The sequence below is a fragment of the Triturus cristatus genome, chromosome 5_2 (genome assembly GCF_964204655.1).
Source record: "Triturus cristatus chromosome 5_2, aTriCri1.1, whole genome shotgun sequence".
Lineage (NCBI taxonomy): Eukaryota > Metazoa > Chordata > Amphibia > Caudata > Salamandridae > Triturus > Triturus cristatus.
Window position 1 is genome coordinate 736,048,232 of NC_140588.1, and position 17,730 is coordinate 736,065,961.

Consider the following 17,730-nt stretch of genomic DNA (forward strand, 5'->3'; position numbering starts at 1 on the left):
CCCTCCGCATTGAGGGCAAACCTAAGGTATTAAAGTGTGTGCTACTAAATATCAGGTCTTTAGTAAAGAACAGCCTGGATTTCACACAGTTTATGGACACCCATAAACCTGACTTGACGTTTGTTACCGAAACGTGGTTTGACCGCACAACTGACCCTGACCTCAATATTGTAGTGCCAGATGACTTCACTATAAACAAACTAGACAGAGAAGGTAAGTGAGAGGGAGGTTTGGTTATTATGTACAGGAAAACATCCAAAGCTGAGTTTACACCAGCCCCCCTCCTGGACGGAGAAGCTATCATGTTTAATTTTAAACTAGCTAATCAAGTTACTTTTAATGGACTTTTAGTCTGTCATTCTCCTGGTCCTAGACAGACATTTCCCTCCAACCTACATTTGCTCTTGAAGTTAGGTATGGAACTACAGAACTTTACAGTTCTGTGGGATTTAAACTTCCACCTAGAGGCAGCAGCCAATCTAGGCTGATGTTTTTGTCAGTTTTGGTCTTACACAATAAGTAGTAGAGCCCACCCATAAGGCGGGCCACACATTGGATGGAATGCATACAAATGATCCCCGGCTAAAAATAGGAATATCTCTTCCCTTGATATGGTCTGACCACAATGCAGTTTTTTTACCTTAACAAGTATCGGGCAGAAGTCCAATCAGAGTTCTGACCAATCTCCTATCACCTTTCGCCCATGGTGCAAGGCAGTGAAAGAAGATTTGGTTGCCATCTTGAGAGAGAATAGTCCTGGCAGTGATCCCGACATTAATACTGCCTCTAGTAATTTGTTCAATTAGATAGATTTGGTAGCAAAACAGCTGAGGTCTGAAAAACATGTGGCTATCCACCGTAAACCACCCTCTGCTGCATGATATACCCCAGAACTAAAATATCTTAAGCAAAAATGTCGTTTTGCAGTACGATTATGAAGAAAGGAGTATAATCAAGCAGCCAAAGACCAATATGTTAGGACATATAAGGAGTATTACATCCTAATAAATAGCACAAAAACCATATTTTTCTCTACTAAAATGAAATTTGCAAAAAAGTCATTGTCTGAACTATTTAAAATGATCACATCTCTCACAATTTTAAACCCCCCTTACACTGTGGCCCAGGATAACTGTAATAGTATAGCAGACTTAAACACAGTATATTTATGACAACATTGTGATGCCTCCTTTGGTAATGGACCAGGGAGGTTCCGACTTCACCATAAATTGGTCCTGGATGACCAATCTGGATGCAACTGATTCAGTGAGCGTGTGCCAATAGGAACATTTGTACAACTTCTCTCCGATATTGGAGAAGGCGGTTGAGAATCTTATTAGGACCACAATGTTGGGTACTCCAAATGATCCATGCCCCATGCATTTTGCATCTGGCACCTAATATATTATGTTTCCATCTTACAAAACTCCTTAACCAGATCTTAGAATCAGGATTTTTTCCAATAGCTTGAAAGATAGCATAAATTTCACCGATACTAAAAAAACCCAATCTTAATCCAAATGACACAAAGAATTATCGACTGATTTCTCGATTGCCTTTTTCAGCTAAAATCCTTAAAAAGGCACTGAATAAAGAGCTCACTGTTTTTTTGGAAACAAATAAAATCCTTATTCAGGTCCAACATGGCTTAAGAGCTCAGCACTGCCTTATTGGAGGCCTCTGAAGAAATCCTTAGAGTCGTCGACGAGTGGGGAAGAGCGGCACTAATCCTTTTCAACCTCTCAAACGCTTTTGATAAAGTCAACCATGAGGTCCTTATCAGGTGGCTGGGGAGTATCGGGATTAATGGCATAGCTCTGACCCTGCCCAGTTCATTCTTAACAGATAGGGTTTAGAGACTGGAAGTAAATGGATTTAAATCTGAACCTTTCTCCCTGCCGAGCGGTGCTCCACATGGATCATCTTTATCCCTGACAATATTTGACACCTACATAACTTCCTCTGCGAAAACGTATTCAGGCCAGTGGTCTGTCGGTGGTCTCTTAAGCTGATGACACACAAATTATCATGCGAAAATACAAAAAGCGCGTAGTTGACGCACAAGATTGGCGCACTGCTATAAATGGGACCTTTTCCCTTTACAGTCCAATGAATTCATTAATATTTTATCCAAAACTTGACCATTAAATCACCATTTTTAAACGAATTCTTCCTTGTAAATATCACGGAGACAGCGAGATTCCATTAAAGCGTTTATTGCACATTTTCAAATGCAGCTGCTTTCCATTCCAGGTTTCTACACAGCGGCACGTGTAATTCAATAAAACATTAATGTCAGCCCTTTATATGTGACCCAATGCATTTCGAGCTAAATGCTCTTCGTCAGGGGTTTCTGAAAAATACAACACAATAAGCTGTAACAACTGCTCACAACCAAATATAAATTACAAAGAAAAACCCTCTCTATACCCATTTCCCTCAAAGTCTGGATGAAAACATACAGTATTGAAAATCACCCTCAACCCTCCAACCATCAAACCACAGTTGTGAACCCATAGTTATCCCTCACACCATCTCAGTTAAAACGAGCATTTCCCTAAACTTTCCCGCTTTTTACCTGTTTAGCACAAACTTCTCAAACGCCATTGCTCACTCTGACAATCGTCAAGACTGCTCTCGCTATCACCCTCCCACGCACAAATATAAAGGGTAATGCTCCCGCTCAGGTGTCATCAATCAGCCTAATGTAACCGACCACGTGATTCAATACCTGCAGCCCTCGTACTACAACCCCCATAATGCACTCGTTAACCAAAAAGAAAAGAAAAAACATCTTAACGCCATAATGTGACAAAAAAACCTGCCTATTAAACCTTACAGGAATCCCACCCATGAACTACGAACAATCGCTTCAACAAATTAAAAAACAAAATACAATGTGAAACAGTTGAAATAATGCCATCACATGTTATATGAGATGTAATGTCTTTTCAAAATTCAAGGCGCTCTCTGATGTTGGTTTGTCTCCGATGTCGCAACTTTAATCAGTTTTGTCAACTCTTAAACTTTTTTGGGGTACACCCTTAGTCGGGACGGATAAATTGTAAACAGCAAGAGTATCAGAATTAGAGTGCACTCCTTCCCTTATAAGTAATCCGAAAGTAGATGAATGTTCTGGTTTGCGTGCGCTCCACTTAGGGACCCATCCCAGGTCACTGTGTTCACAAGCGAAAATACAAAAAGCGCGTAGTTGACGCACAAGATTGGCGCACTGCTATAAATGGGACCTTTTCCCTTTACAGTCCAATGAATTCATTAATATTTTATCCAAAACGTGACCATTAAATCACCATTTTTAAACGAATTCTTCCTTGTAAATATCACGGAGACAGCGAGATTCCATTAAAGCGAACATTCATCTACTTTCGGATTACTTATAAGGGAAGGAGTGCACTCTAATTCTGATACTCTTGCTGTTTACACAAATTATCATGGCCATTCCGGAACAAGAGGGTCCAACGGCCTCAAAGCTTAGAAACCACTTAACCCAGTTATCAAGTTGGATGCAAAATAATCTTCTAAAGCTGAACACCGAAAAAACGGAGGTGATCCTTTTTTGGAAAAAACACACATTTTTGGAATTCTACCTGGTGGCCAACTGATTTCGGCCCACTACCCCCCTGTTCCTAAGGTTACAAATCTTGGGATGATTTTTGATGACCAACTCATTTTCACTGAGCAAATCAATCATATCGCCTCCACATGCTATTTTATTATTAGACTATTGAAAAAAGTGTCCCCTTTTATCCCACATGATCTTCAAAAAACTGTTGTTGTTGTGCTCATCCTCCCTAGGATAGATTATTGTAATGCCTTATTTTTAGGGGGTACGAAAGTTGCAATTCAAAAGTTACAATCGTTACAAAATTTGGCTGCGTGGCTCTTGTTGAAAGTGCCTAAATTCTGCCATATTGGTCTGTACCGCCTTCTGGATGTTCCTGATATCAGCGCCAAGACACTTCGGTATTTGCACACTTTATAAACACAAATTATCATTATTATTATTATTATTAATTATGGTAGTCTGCAATCCTGGGAGGATCGTGGTGCTGAGTCACAAGCTCCAGCCTCCCAAAGTTATGGGATTGTGTCCTCTCGTGGCCTTTCCCCTATGATGCATTGGCCTGTTGTGTTTCCAGATTGCCCACGTTGGTGTCAGACATGCTTGCCTAACTCCTGCAGTGATCAGTAAGTGTTCCACCTAGGTTCCTTCGCATGACAAACCAGGGCATGGGTGCTGACTTTACGTCAGCTCATCTTCCTGGCAAAACAGGTGTCATCAACTTGAGTGCCGACATGGGCAACAGTTCACACTTCACAGTGGCCCTCTTCCTGGCAAAAGGGGTTGGTCCATGTCCTGGTTCCAGCAGCTTAAAGTCTTGGTGACATTCCGTCTCCTGTTCAACAGTGTTGTTGTACAAAGTGTGACTCATGCTCTCAGCTTTATAGCCCAATTCCAGATACCAATATGATTTAAAATCCAGCATGTGAGTGTCAGCTCCTTTGAGGTGTTCTTTCCACTGCACTGCTCTTTATCAAAGTAGCAGTCTGCCACAGAAGGAGTGTCTCCAATTCTCATTGACCCACAATACAGACCAAGGGAGTCACCAGGGATAACACCAGGCTGTCAGACTGTAGTGTAGTTCCTATTTCCCTAATAGGCTCTGCGCATTGGAATAATATACCCTATAGATTTGGCATAGGACTGAGGTCAGTATGCCCCTATTGAGTATATTTAATTACTTTGTGCCAGCTAACTCAGAGGCCACTAGAAACTCCTTGTAAACAAGAAGGGAGTAGTTTCTGGCAACCGCATAAACATGACAACTTTGTTTCCCTTTAGAATCGGAACACTCAGAATCTTGGAAACAACAGATAACAGATTCACTCAGCTAATCGTGCATGTTTAGTTTCTTCAGTGTTACACAGAAATAATAGACAGACGTTTCAATAAAAGGATTTATTGAACAGTCTTGTTTCTCGTGTAAGAGATATGAGCTGTTACAATCGTAAGACAGTATGCGAGATATATTATGTACAGCGTAAGCAGTAGAAATAAATAATTCTGCGCTAGCATTATCTTTTAGCTCTGACACATTGTAATGACAAACTTTAGATCTCCCCTGGACCAAGGAATGTACCATCACTTTCCCAGGGCGAGAATATCAGTTCCAAACTTATGGAATAAAACATATACACAGCACTTCCTAAGGTGGGCAAACTTTCAACACTCCCCCAAAGGCAAGGCAAGAAAACAATAATTTGCGCATCACTTGTGAGGAGTAGCGCCAACTTCCTATAACACAATTACCTGCTAGAAGGGAATTCACCCATCCTTCTACAACAGAATACTTGGCCAAGAAGAGTCCACACCTCCTGCTACAAGGAAAAGATGAATTGGTATATCTGGGATGTATTTATTAGTAAATAGCATCACACAGTAAGCCAAATGCACCTAACATAGCAGACTCTAACATATCAATAGTATGATTGCAAATATATATGTAGAAATATATATGTATGGATATAAGAATCAGAAAATAAGACGGAAAGGAAAGAATTCAGAAAAGAATCAAGAGACAGTTAGAAGCAGAGACACCTCACCTAATGCTCCATCTCTTCACCCCGCTTTGCTCAAGGGGAGTCCATTGCTTGAACCGGGTGAAGGTCAGAGGTGACACCAGCCTCTACTCTTCCGTGACAGCACGTCTGCTCCACGGATGAACTTCCACCAGGCCAGTGTCGGCTTCCCTTTTTAATACTCATTCAAACACAGCAAAGCTTCTAGCAAACTCCGCCCCCTAGTTCTCATGAGAGCCCGTACCAGCCTGCTTCAAGGTCACAGCAAAGGGTTGCTCAGGCCCTCGCTATGGCTACGAGTCAAACCATGTACATTCCTCTGATAAGAACCAGTTCTCTCTAGTCTGTAAAATGCGAAAACAGGAAAAAAGAGCAGACCATGCCCTCCCCAATTTGCAGCTTCGTGCAGGCACAGAAAATGGCTTCAGAGTTAGTTAAGCCATGCACACAAAGGCCCAAAGCAGGATGGAATTGAAAAGCAAGATGACATGAGACCATGTCAAAGGAGCACCTATAATTCTCATCCACACAACTTACAAGCACCACTGTGCACACAGAAAATTTTGAAGCAAGGTAAAGTCAGAAGGCAGAATGACATTAGACCACGTCAAAGCCAATAGGTCAAAGTCATAATTCACCTAACCCAAATAACATTATACACTTAATCCCTCAGTATATAACATTGAGCACATGTGTGCACCACCACCCACAACACTGCACCTCGACATCCCATACCTTCTATTCTTGGAAAGACTATTCCACTAAAAGGCAGAAGAAAAGCAGGCATATGCAAACCCATCCTACATTAAGGCTAAGGTAACATAACACACTTAAGTCAGTACAGAATGGTGGTGGTTGAGGGTCATCATAGGGTGTCAGACCACAAAAGTGGCTGATTCACTACACACATATATTCATATACATAAATAACATAAGCTAAAAATGCGAGTGCTCATAAGATGCTTCTCTAACTAGTTCTACCCCAGTGTACCTAACCTAAGTGTAGTGCAAGGTAAGAAGTAGGTGATGTATTCTATAGTATGGTAGGCTATAGTATGGTATGCTATATTCTGGAATGCCAAGTCTGGTATGCCATGAGTCCCTCTAGGTTCTAGTCAGCTCCATACCTTGAGAATGAGAGAGGTGGGAATCTCTTTCCGGGTCTCAAACTCTAACACCCCACGAAGGGAGTCAGAACACTGGAAGCTGGATTCTCTGCGAGCAGGGATGACAGCGTCTCTTGTCAGCGCGTCAGGCCGGGACACGGGCTCCTCTAAAGTCGAGATCTCCTCCTACTTGCTTGGGCAAGGGAAGGTATATTTATACCTGGTAGGTGCCTAGGAATGTTAGCATTGACGTAAATTCGGACAGAGGAAGACGTCAGGAATGAACCCTTAAGGAATAGCGGTTCATGCATAATAAATGAGTTCTTGGAGAAATCAATAATACTGTGCTAGGGAAAATCCCAAGAGCTTAAGGGTCTGGTTTCTAAGAACTCGTTGTGACGTTGGGGTGGGCAGATGTAGGTGACCATGCCTGTATTTGGATAGCATGTCTAATGCCTAAATAAAGACTGTGATCATATGCCTATATAAGGGCAATGCCAATTGTGCCTATCAAGACTTCCTGCCCCACAGTGCTAACCTTATTAGTCCCGCCATCTCCCTGACAGCGAGTGCAGACCCCACTGACCAGTAACTCTTCTTGGAACTAAGGAGACCTTTGATGTGTACAGAGGGTGCCCTGCTCCCCTTCCTTCAGTGTGTGCTACCACCCCAGCCCTCAGGAGAGTCAGCAATACAAATCTTCTGCCTGGGGGTTGCAGTCCTCACCTCTCCTAGCATGTCCAGTCCCATTGTTTCTAAAATGGAACACATGTTAAGTACCATAAACAGACACACATCCGAGCATGCACACCCAAGTATCACACATTGTTCAGTGCTAAATACAATACTTAAAGGACAAAAGTGAGATCATTCTCAGCCATGGAACTTTACATTAGTAGACAGTAGGCCACACTCTAGTGGCACAGGTAAAATGGCTTGTTCACACTCCTGATTAATACTGAACACAAAACAGGCATGCTGCCTCCACCATGCTTATGTCACTGAACTCCAGGTAAGTGCAGTAGCCCTCTACCATCACATGGGTAGTGCTTGGCATGCCCCTCCCAATCTAACCTGACTGCAGTACCAAGAGGCAGGCCTATATCATGAAGCACATGCATGATCCTTATTGCCGATAAAAAAAAAATATTACCCAGACCAAAAACCCTTACCAACAGTTTAGATATCCATGAAGTCAGGCACTCAGGGCAGGAGTGCACATCCGTCACCATGCAGGGGACTTTTCTGTCCCAACAACTAAAATTGCAAAAAAAGACCTCGGTTAGAAAACTGAATTTTTAGGCTTACTCTCCCAAAAAAGATGTAATATAGAAAATACATGCCATATCAGGGTTCGGGTGACATTTACAAGCCACTCTGGTCTTGTGGTTTCTGATGTCACCAGAACTCCTTCATGGCAATATTGGACCATAATACACAGTTACCTATTATGTATCCTCTCTCTATATATGTATGTATCAATATATGTACTTATACATCTATATATGTGATTGACAAAGAGGGGTATGAAAATGTAAAGTGTACAGTGGTAAGGAGGTAACGGCATACATGTATATATATATATATGTATATATATAATTGTATATATATACATACATGTGTGTATATATATATATATATATATATATATATATTACCTACTGGCGGTCGCCAGTAGGTAGTTATAGTTAGGACCACGTTTCCATAGGAAAACCTCAACATTCTATTTTGAATAACTTTGGCGCCGGTCGACGAATCCTCGCGAATTTCTCAAAATAGGTGGGGCGCTACGCTCCGCTCCTACCCTGAAAGTCTCGGGGGGATCCGTCAAGCGGGGGCTGAGATAAAAGGGGGGTCCCAAAACGCGTTTTTCCCATGCATTTTTCCATAGGACCTTTAGAACGAGCTACAGCCCGAACGGCTGAACAGAATTACTCAAAATTTGGCAGAGAGGTAGTCCCTAGGTCAAGGAAGTGCCTTTTGTAGGTTTGGTGTAAATCTGTTCAGTAGATTCTGAGAAAATAGCCTTTAAATCAATATATATATCTGAGCCCGCTTACGGTACGCTTACCGTACGCTTACGGTAAGCGTACGGTGGCGTGCGCGAGCGCGATTCTGATTGGCTCTTAGATCTTAGTAAACATTCGAATCGGCCGAAACCAGGAAGCGGCGGCCGCCATTTTCTGTGTTTCACTCTGAAAAAAAAAGAGTGAAAACAAGAAAAGGGGGCAATGAGGAGAGTTACAGACCCCCTTACATTTGTGAGGGGGTCAAAGAAGGACTGTAAAGTACAAAACAAACATTTATTGATTTTTAAAAAAAATCACGGGGTACGCGTACGGTAAGCTTACGGTAAGCGTACGGAAGAAACATGGCGTGCGCGAAGGAGATTCTGATTGGCCCATAGATCTTAGTAAACATTCGAATCGGCCGAAACCAGGAAGCGGCGGCCGCCATTTTGTGTGTTTCACTCAGAAAAAAAAACAGAGAAAACAAGGAAAGGGGGCAATGAGGAGAGTTACAGACCCCCTAACATTTGTAAGGGGGTTAAAGAAGGACAGAAAAGTACAAAAAAAACATTTATTGATTTTAAAAAAAATCACGGGGTACGCGTACCGTAAGCTTACGGTAAGCGTACGGTAAAAAAAATAAAAATAAATAACCGTGCGCGCACCGTGCGCGCATGGAACGAACTGCGTCCACAAATGGCGTAAAGTAACTTAGCATTTAAAAAACCGTACAAATTCACTGAAAAAACCATAGGTTTCACACATGTTATAGTTAGCTGGACATTTTACTGATAAAAAACCAATGAAATTCCCCCGTTATAGTTACTGTAGGCAACTATAACTCACGCGACCGTAATCCTCTGCTGATGACATATGTGTCTTTATGAAATATTTGTAATATATGTATAGCTAAAATTTAATGGAAGAAGACATGGGCAAATAAGTGTCTAAATACAGTATTAGCATCAGCAGAGGATTACGGTCGCGTGAGTTATAGTTGCCTACAGTAACTATAACAGGGGAATTTCATTGGTTTTTTATCAGTAAAATGTCCAGCTAACTATAACATGTGTGAAACCTATGGTTTTTTCAGTGAATATATATATATATATATATATATATATATTCACTGAAAAAACCATAGGTTTCAGGTACGTTATAGTTAGAAATTAGCATTTAAAAAACCTTAGAAATTCACTGAAAAAAACATAGGTTTCAGGCACGTTATAGTTAGTTGGATATTTCACTCATACAAAACCATAGTAATTCCGGCGTTTTAGTTAGTTCAGCTAACTATAACTCGCGCTCCTGCAATGCACTGCTGATGACGTCACATATTACATCATTCATGACAATGATGCGTTTGACCACTGTGCAAACACACCCCCTAGCACGTTGTAAGTTGGGGGATTAATTCCCCATGAATCCTGAGGGTCCCTGTGGCAAACTAGCTCACCAGGTACCTCCAGTAAGTGCCACAGAGCTGCTTTGCAGAGAGGTGGTCCAATGCCATGGCCCTTTTTACACCTCTCTGCATGCAGCTTTGTGGCACTTACTGGAGGTACCTGGTGGGCTAGTTGGACTTCCTGGTTTTGAGTGTTGACAATTAGAATAAAGCTCGTGGTTAGGATGGTCCGTGGTTCCACCGCGCCTCTAGATATCGATATTTGTACTTTTAGAATTTCTCAGCAACTACTGAATGGATTTACACCCTTTTTAAAAAGGTCGTTTTCTGAACCAAGCACAACGTTTTTAGCAAATTGGGTGCAATTAAGTTCAGCAGTTCGGGCTATAGCCTTGGCTAAAGTTTCCTATGGGAAATTGATTTTTTGACTCTTATTTTTTGAATTTCTCAGCAGCTACTGAACGGATTTACACCATTTAAAAGAAAGGTCGCTTTCTGAAACAAGCGCTACCTTTTAGCAGAATTTGGTCTAATTCCGTTCAGCAGTTCAGGCTGTAGCCTTGGTTAAAGTTTCCTATGGAAATTACCATGGAGAAAACACTTTTTGGGACCCCTTTTTTCTCAGCCCCCGCTTGAAGAATCACCCCCAAACTTTCAGGCTAGGAGCTGACCTGGATAGACTTTTTGTTTGGAGAATTTCACGGTAATTCATCAAACAACGCCAAAGTTATTAGCAAATCAAAAAATGCTTTTACTATGGAAACTAGGTTCTAACTATAACTACCTACTGGCGACCGCCAGTAGGTAATGTATATGTGTATATATACATATATATATATATATTTGCACATAAATCAAAGTGCTAAACTACTTTGTGTGCCGCTTCTTTTTCCTGGACTGTGGAATAGAACTTGGGGGTATATATACAGATCACCTTCAAAAGAGCTCCCTCTATGAGAGATGCTCTTGTTAGAACTAGTACTGAGGTTGTTGCTACTAAAAATTGGTTGTCTAACCGCACAGGGTTTTTTCAGTGTAGCTCATGTAGGGCGTGTAAATTTGGTATTAACACTTTTGAGTTCACCAATGCCTTTGAACTGACTTCCACTAATATCAAAGGCTTTTTCACGTGTAAAACGGATTATGCAGTATATATACTTCAATGCTCATGTAAGTTAAAATACATTGGAAGCACTAAACTACAGGTATCTGCATGCATACTACAACATCTCCGTGCAATAGTGAACTCGGATCCTAGTTACCCTGTAGCACGCCACTTAAAGTTAGTTCACAACAACTTCAATGAGCTCAAGTACTTTGTGATTTATGCAGTACCCAGATTACCTAGGGGTGGTAACAGAGAAAAAAGTTTCAGACAACTAGAATCCCACTACATATTACTGCTAGACACTAAGATGCCAAACTGGCTTAATACAGGGGAAGACTTACATAACTTTTTGTAATACAATGGGCCCTTAACTTATTAATACCAATTAATGCATATATTTTATTACACTTCTTTTATAGTCTCACTCAATGGGAAGGTTTTAGTGTGAACATTCAGTTAATCGTTCTTTCAACCTGTTTGTGCTTTGGTTTTAACCTAGTTTTAACCTTTTGGTTGTGATTGGGTTTTTATCGAGGTTCCTTTCCAGGACTTTTAGACTTTTTTTTGGATGCAACGCTTTTATCTTCTTATTGTGTTTCCCGATGGCTTTTTACTAGGGTAATATTTATTTGTATGTAACTTGTCCATCAGATTATTCATATGCTGCTTATGTTTGTCTGTTTTGCACATGTTCTGGGTTACATCTTACCTGAGGTAGATGATCGCTGCTATGATTATTTAGCACACGTGCACTGGCACTTTATCTTGTGATCCTGTGATTTTTAATCTCATATTGCATCGTAACCATTTTTAGCCAATATTTACTCCTGTTTACATTTTATAGATTTGATATTATAGCATTTGCACTTTATCATACAGTGGAGTAATTTATTTTCCAGTCCACTATCAGTGGTTTTGATTTGATGTATAATTGGCCTTGGTTATATTATGTCTACACTTAGTCTACATATCGCATGAGGTTATCCATCATAGTACAGCATATTCTACAGCGAAATCTGTTTGGATAAAATATATTGTATTTGAAAGGACTATTCCCCATCAGTTGGTAGATATGTAACACTGCCATTGACATGAATTATCCGTAACGGTCTCTCTCTCTCTCTTTTTAATGTACTTTTCACACAAAGGCTTTACTCTTGGCCTGACTATGACTTTAATAGAGACCGTGACTTAAAGAGGTTTAACCTCATTTTTTACTATTATAGCACCAGCTCACATCGGGTTTATTTTATCACTTTTTTCACTAGCATCCTGATCTTCACTAATTTTTTTTTAAAAGTATACTATGGTTTTGCAGTTATGGCAACTCATTGTTGAATATTTAACCACTATGGATTTATTTTTTCAACATTACATGAAGTCTAATAACTCATGATTTCATTTTTTAATACACAATGATGGAGTGTTTCTTCTACATGTTATTGATGGCCTAACTGTGTAAGAAGTATGTTGTTTATGTCCATTGTATATTGTCATTGGCTGAGCAAGGAGGAGGGAACTTTGAACACACTATATTTAGAAAAAATGGTTCCTGGCGTGTCATGTGATCAAGGTCGTGGAAACGTGACTGAAACGCATCATGAAGATCCTTACTAAATAAAATTGTACTGAATTCAATACCAGCACGCTGTGGTCTGTACCTGTGTTCCTGCATGTGTGGAGTTATGGGATTGTGAAAAAAAAAATATATATATATATGTATGTATATATATATATATATATATATATATATATATATATATATATATATATATATATATTCACTGAAAAAAACAAAGGTTTCAGGGGCGTTATAGTTAGGAATTGGCATTTAAAAAACCTGAGAAATTCACTGAAAAAACCATAGGTTTCAGGGGTGTTATAGTTAACTGGACATTTCCCTCGTACAAAACCCTAGAAATTCCCCTGTTATAGTTAGTTCAGCTAACTATAACTCGTGCCCCCGCAATGCACTGCTGATGACGTCACATATTACATCACTCATGACATGGTCAGTGACATCACTGATGACATCACTGTTGACATCTCAAATGACATCACTGATGACATCACTGATGACGTCATCCATGTGATAAATTACTGCATCTTCTCACACCCTAATTTAACCGTTGATACACCAACTCAAAATTTCAGACGTCCATTCTCCAAACCATAGATTCTCCAATACCAATAACTACATACCCACTTATTAACTCTTAGGTCTACATACACCCCCACTCATTCACCTGTACAGTCACTCATATTTACAGTCACTCCGTACAAGACTATCATATGCATTTATACACCTACATAGACACTTACACACCACCAATCATCCATAGAGGTACTCTCACACCTAGTCAGTCATGCAAATAATTAATTACACTCCCATGTACTCACCTATGCAGTTATACACACTCAAGTTCACTTACTCATAAAAATAGTACCACATTCTTACGCTCTTATACAATCATTGATACAAGCACACACTCATCCATACAGCCACTCTCACAATCACACACTTTCACATATACCCACTTATATACTCTTACACGCATATATACTGCCTTTCACATATGTAGTTAGTCACAAATGTACCACTGAGATATACATTCAATCCCTAACACACCCATACATACACTCACTCAACCATACAGTTCATCACAGATGCACTCTTAAAACCATGCACCCATAGAATCACCCACTCACACATCTATGCACAGAGTCACACACAGCCTACGCACACAAACACTCAGGCACCCATACAGATACTCAGACAACCAATCAATAACCCATATAGACACTCATATAGCTATTCACAAAACCATGCAACCAATTATACGCAAACACACAGAAACATACAGACATTCACACAGTTTAGTCACTAGTCTGCAGTAAGATACATTTAATGACTCACTTATAGAGTCAGTTGCACACCTACAAAATCATCCATTCACACACTTGTACACCCACTCATTCTTCAACAGGCCTTTCACTATAAATATATAAAACATATTTTAAACTTTACAGAAACACACAGTCACTGGATGACGTCATCAGTGATGTCATCAGTGATGGCATTTGAGATGTCATCAGTGATGTCATCAGTGATGTCACTGACCATGTCATGAGTGATGTAATATGTGACGTCATTAGCAGTGCATTGCGGGGGCGCAAGTTATAGTTAGCTGAACTAACTATAACAGGGGAATTTCTAGGGTTTTGTGCGAGGGAAATGTCCAGCTAACTATAACACCCCTGAAACCTATGGTTCTTTCAGTGAATTTCTAAGGTTTTTTAAATGCCAATTCCTAACTATAACGCCCCTGAAACCTTTGGTTTTTTCAGTGAATTTCAAAGGTTTTTTAAATGCCAATTCCTAACTATAACGTGCATGAAACCTATGGTTTTTTCAGTGAATTTCAAAGGTTTTTTAAATGCTAATTCCTATCTGTAACTTATCTCTGAAGATATCATGTTTAATGATTTTGATTGGATTTGTATATTTTTCAAATTCAGTGTATCAATTTCATTAATTACATTTTGTTAAAATACTTTTTAATCACCAATTTTTAAACTTATTTTTTCAATTCTTTTAAAAATTAAGAAAATGTATTTGAAATTAATGGGTTTTTCAAACATATTTTTTTATATTTTTCAAAATATTTTTTTAACTATATGTGCAAAACTTTGTTTTATATATTTTTTTCAATGTTTTTGGATCCGCGCAACCTAAGCGCACCGTTCCCGATCCCTACGCGACAGCATCCGCGCATGGTATGCATTGGGTACGTGTTCAGTGCGCCATCGCAATGCGACCGGTACGTGACTCCCAGCGTATACGCAACCCGTTCGATGTACGTAATGCGACGTTTACGCGCTTCCGTGATGCTTCATCTGCGTCTATGACACGGTAGGTGCGCGGATCCCGCGAAATATTTAACATTTAAAAAAACATATATATATATCTATTTCATGTGAATATTAATTGAAGACAAGCTCTAAACTAGTCTTAAAACTAATATATTTTTACATCTAATGCTATTTTTTTTTTAATTCAATTTCGCGGATGCACGCTGGGTGCGTGCTGCCTAAGCGCACGGTGCGCGGATCCCATGTGACCTGCAAAAAAAGAGATTTGATTGGTTCATTACACTTCCTATTCTAACTATTGAAAGACCCCACCCATTTCAATCATTCTTAGAGCTTCTTTGGAGGAACATCTCACACCTTAGAACTAGAAGAAACTTTTTGGGGAAGATTTCCACAGCTGCAATTTTTCTGAAGACAATGGCTTCTGCACAGCAGCCACCATCAGAATCAGACCATTCGTCCGATGAGGAATTTGTTGTGGAACCTCCATGCCCAGAAAGATACACCTCTGTGGTGTGGAAATTGTTTTCCTTCCCAAAAGGACAAAATAAAACTAAATCAACTAAAGTGACATGTAAAATATGTCAAAGAGTGCTTTCCAGAGGGGATCCATAAAAAAAAAATACTCTTGTGGGACTGCAAGTATGTTAAAACACCTGAAGACTCTGCATCCCATGAACCTGGCCAAGCAGGAATGCAGAAGACTCCGACAGCAGCCTCAGCCAGCAGTGGCAAGCACTTCTGCAGCATCACCATCAAGCACTCACCCGGACATACGTCCAGAATTTGGAAAACTAAAAATTAGTTGCATTAAATGCAACAAACTACTATGTTACGGCGAGCAGTCAATTGAACTAATCTGCCGAGCGCAGCAAAACCACAAGTGCTAAACTTGTGTTTATTTTTTTTTTGCAGAAGTTGATTGTTTTATTCCTCCTGTTGTCTTTTTTTCCTTTTGAAAAAAACAAAAAAATAACAAAATTGTTCCAAAAAGTACAAAAAAATAAAAAAACATAAAAGAAGAAAAAAAAGTTCTTCTAAGAACTAACTTTCTCAGTTTAAAAAAAGAGCTAAATTTCTTTGTTAGTGTGTGAAAGTTTAGATGAATGTATGTGTAGTACGTAATTGACTGAATGAATGCATTAGTAGCGTATGGTGAATGTATAAGTGCATAACTATGAGGAAGTGCTGCAGCATCACACAGTAACCTCTTTAACTGCAGTGTGCTGTAGTACTTCCGAAGCACAGGGATGCAACATATGTACATAAATATGGTGCAAATCTATGCTTCTCTCTGCACGGCTGCTTAAACTGCAGCCATGTGGTGACACAGGCACCCTTGCACCATAGTGCAAGGATATCTGTGTCATGTGCTGTTTGTTTTTCTACAGGAAGACACACCTTCCTGCACATAAACAATGAGAAAATGCATTTTTCTCCTTCAATGTATGCTGAACATTTCAGCACGCATTGAAGATATAAAAATGGGGAGAAATTAAAACAATTCTCCTTGTTGTGCTTTCCTACACCAATTTTAGAATGGTGCAGCATTCACAAACATATCGAGATTTATGATTTCTGATAAATCTAGACATGTGTCTTTTTCTATGAGTATTAAGTGCAATCATGCACAACAACACTTATAGAACACCCTTTCAACACAAAGTGGTGTGTATGATGAGGTTGTATTTACATGGAGTATAAAAAGTGCACAGAGTGCCTTTCCCTCTCTTTGTAAATATGAAAGAGTATCTTGCACAATAACTATGTTACAAAAAGTGTCATATTTCCATTTTTAAATTTCCTTGCGAATGATAGAAGGTAAGCACAGAGTTTTGTCTGCAAAGATGTTCAAAGAAGAATGATTGAAATAATTGCGGTCCTTCAATAGCTAAAATGGGAAATATTATGAACCCCTCAAATCTCTTTTTTTGCAGGTCACATGATATCTGATTATGGTCAGATTTCAAAACTACATAAACAGAGTGTTTTTAGAAACGTGCTTCAACTTTGTAGCTTCTTGCAGACCTCTTCATTCTGCATATTGAGACTTAGATAAACTTACCTTCACAGTAATAGGAATAAAAAATGGTATACATTTTTTTCTGTTTTACATCCCAATATAGATTCATATAAATTGCTTATTTTAAAATTTGGATCTGTGAAAGAAAAAAAAATTATAACATGTAATAATACATTTTTTACAACACAGCATAATTTCCACAAAGTAATATTTTTGTCTTTTTTGCTGTTCTCAGAATATATTAAATTTCACTAAAAATAGTGATATCAATCGTACTCATCACTTAACAGCGGGCAAAAAAAACACAATCTCAAAGATTGTTAAAAAACAAAACCAACATGCCATTCTCAAAAAGAAAAACCAAGATACAAATCACAGATGTATAAAATGCACACAGCTAACATATTTTTTTAACTTTAACTTACAAAAACTGTAAATGATGTCGCTTTAAAATATTCACCGAAGCTAAAGAATAATTTTTGGAGGATGCACCAGGCCCACAATGTTTTCCTTCAGTGATGTGGAAATTTTCTACTTTTCTCGAGGGGCAAACAAAGACCAATGCCACCTTTCTCACGCGCACCATTTTCAAAAGAGTTCTGTTA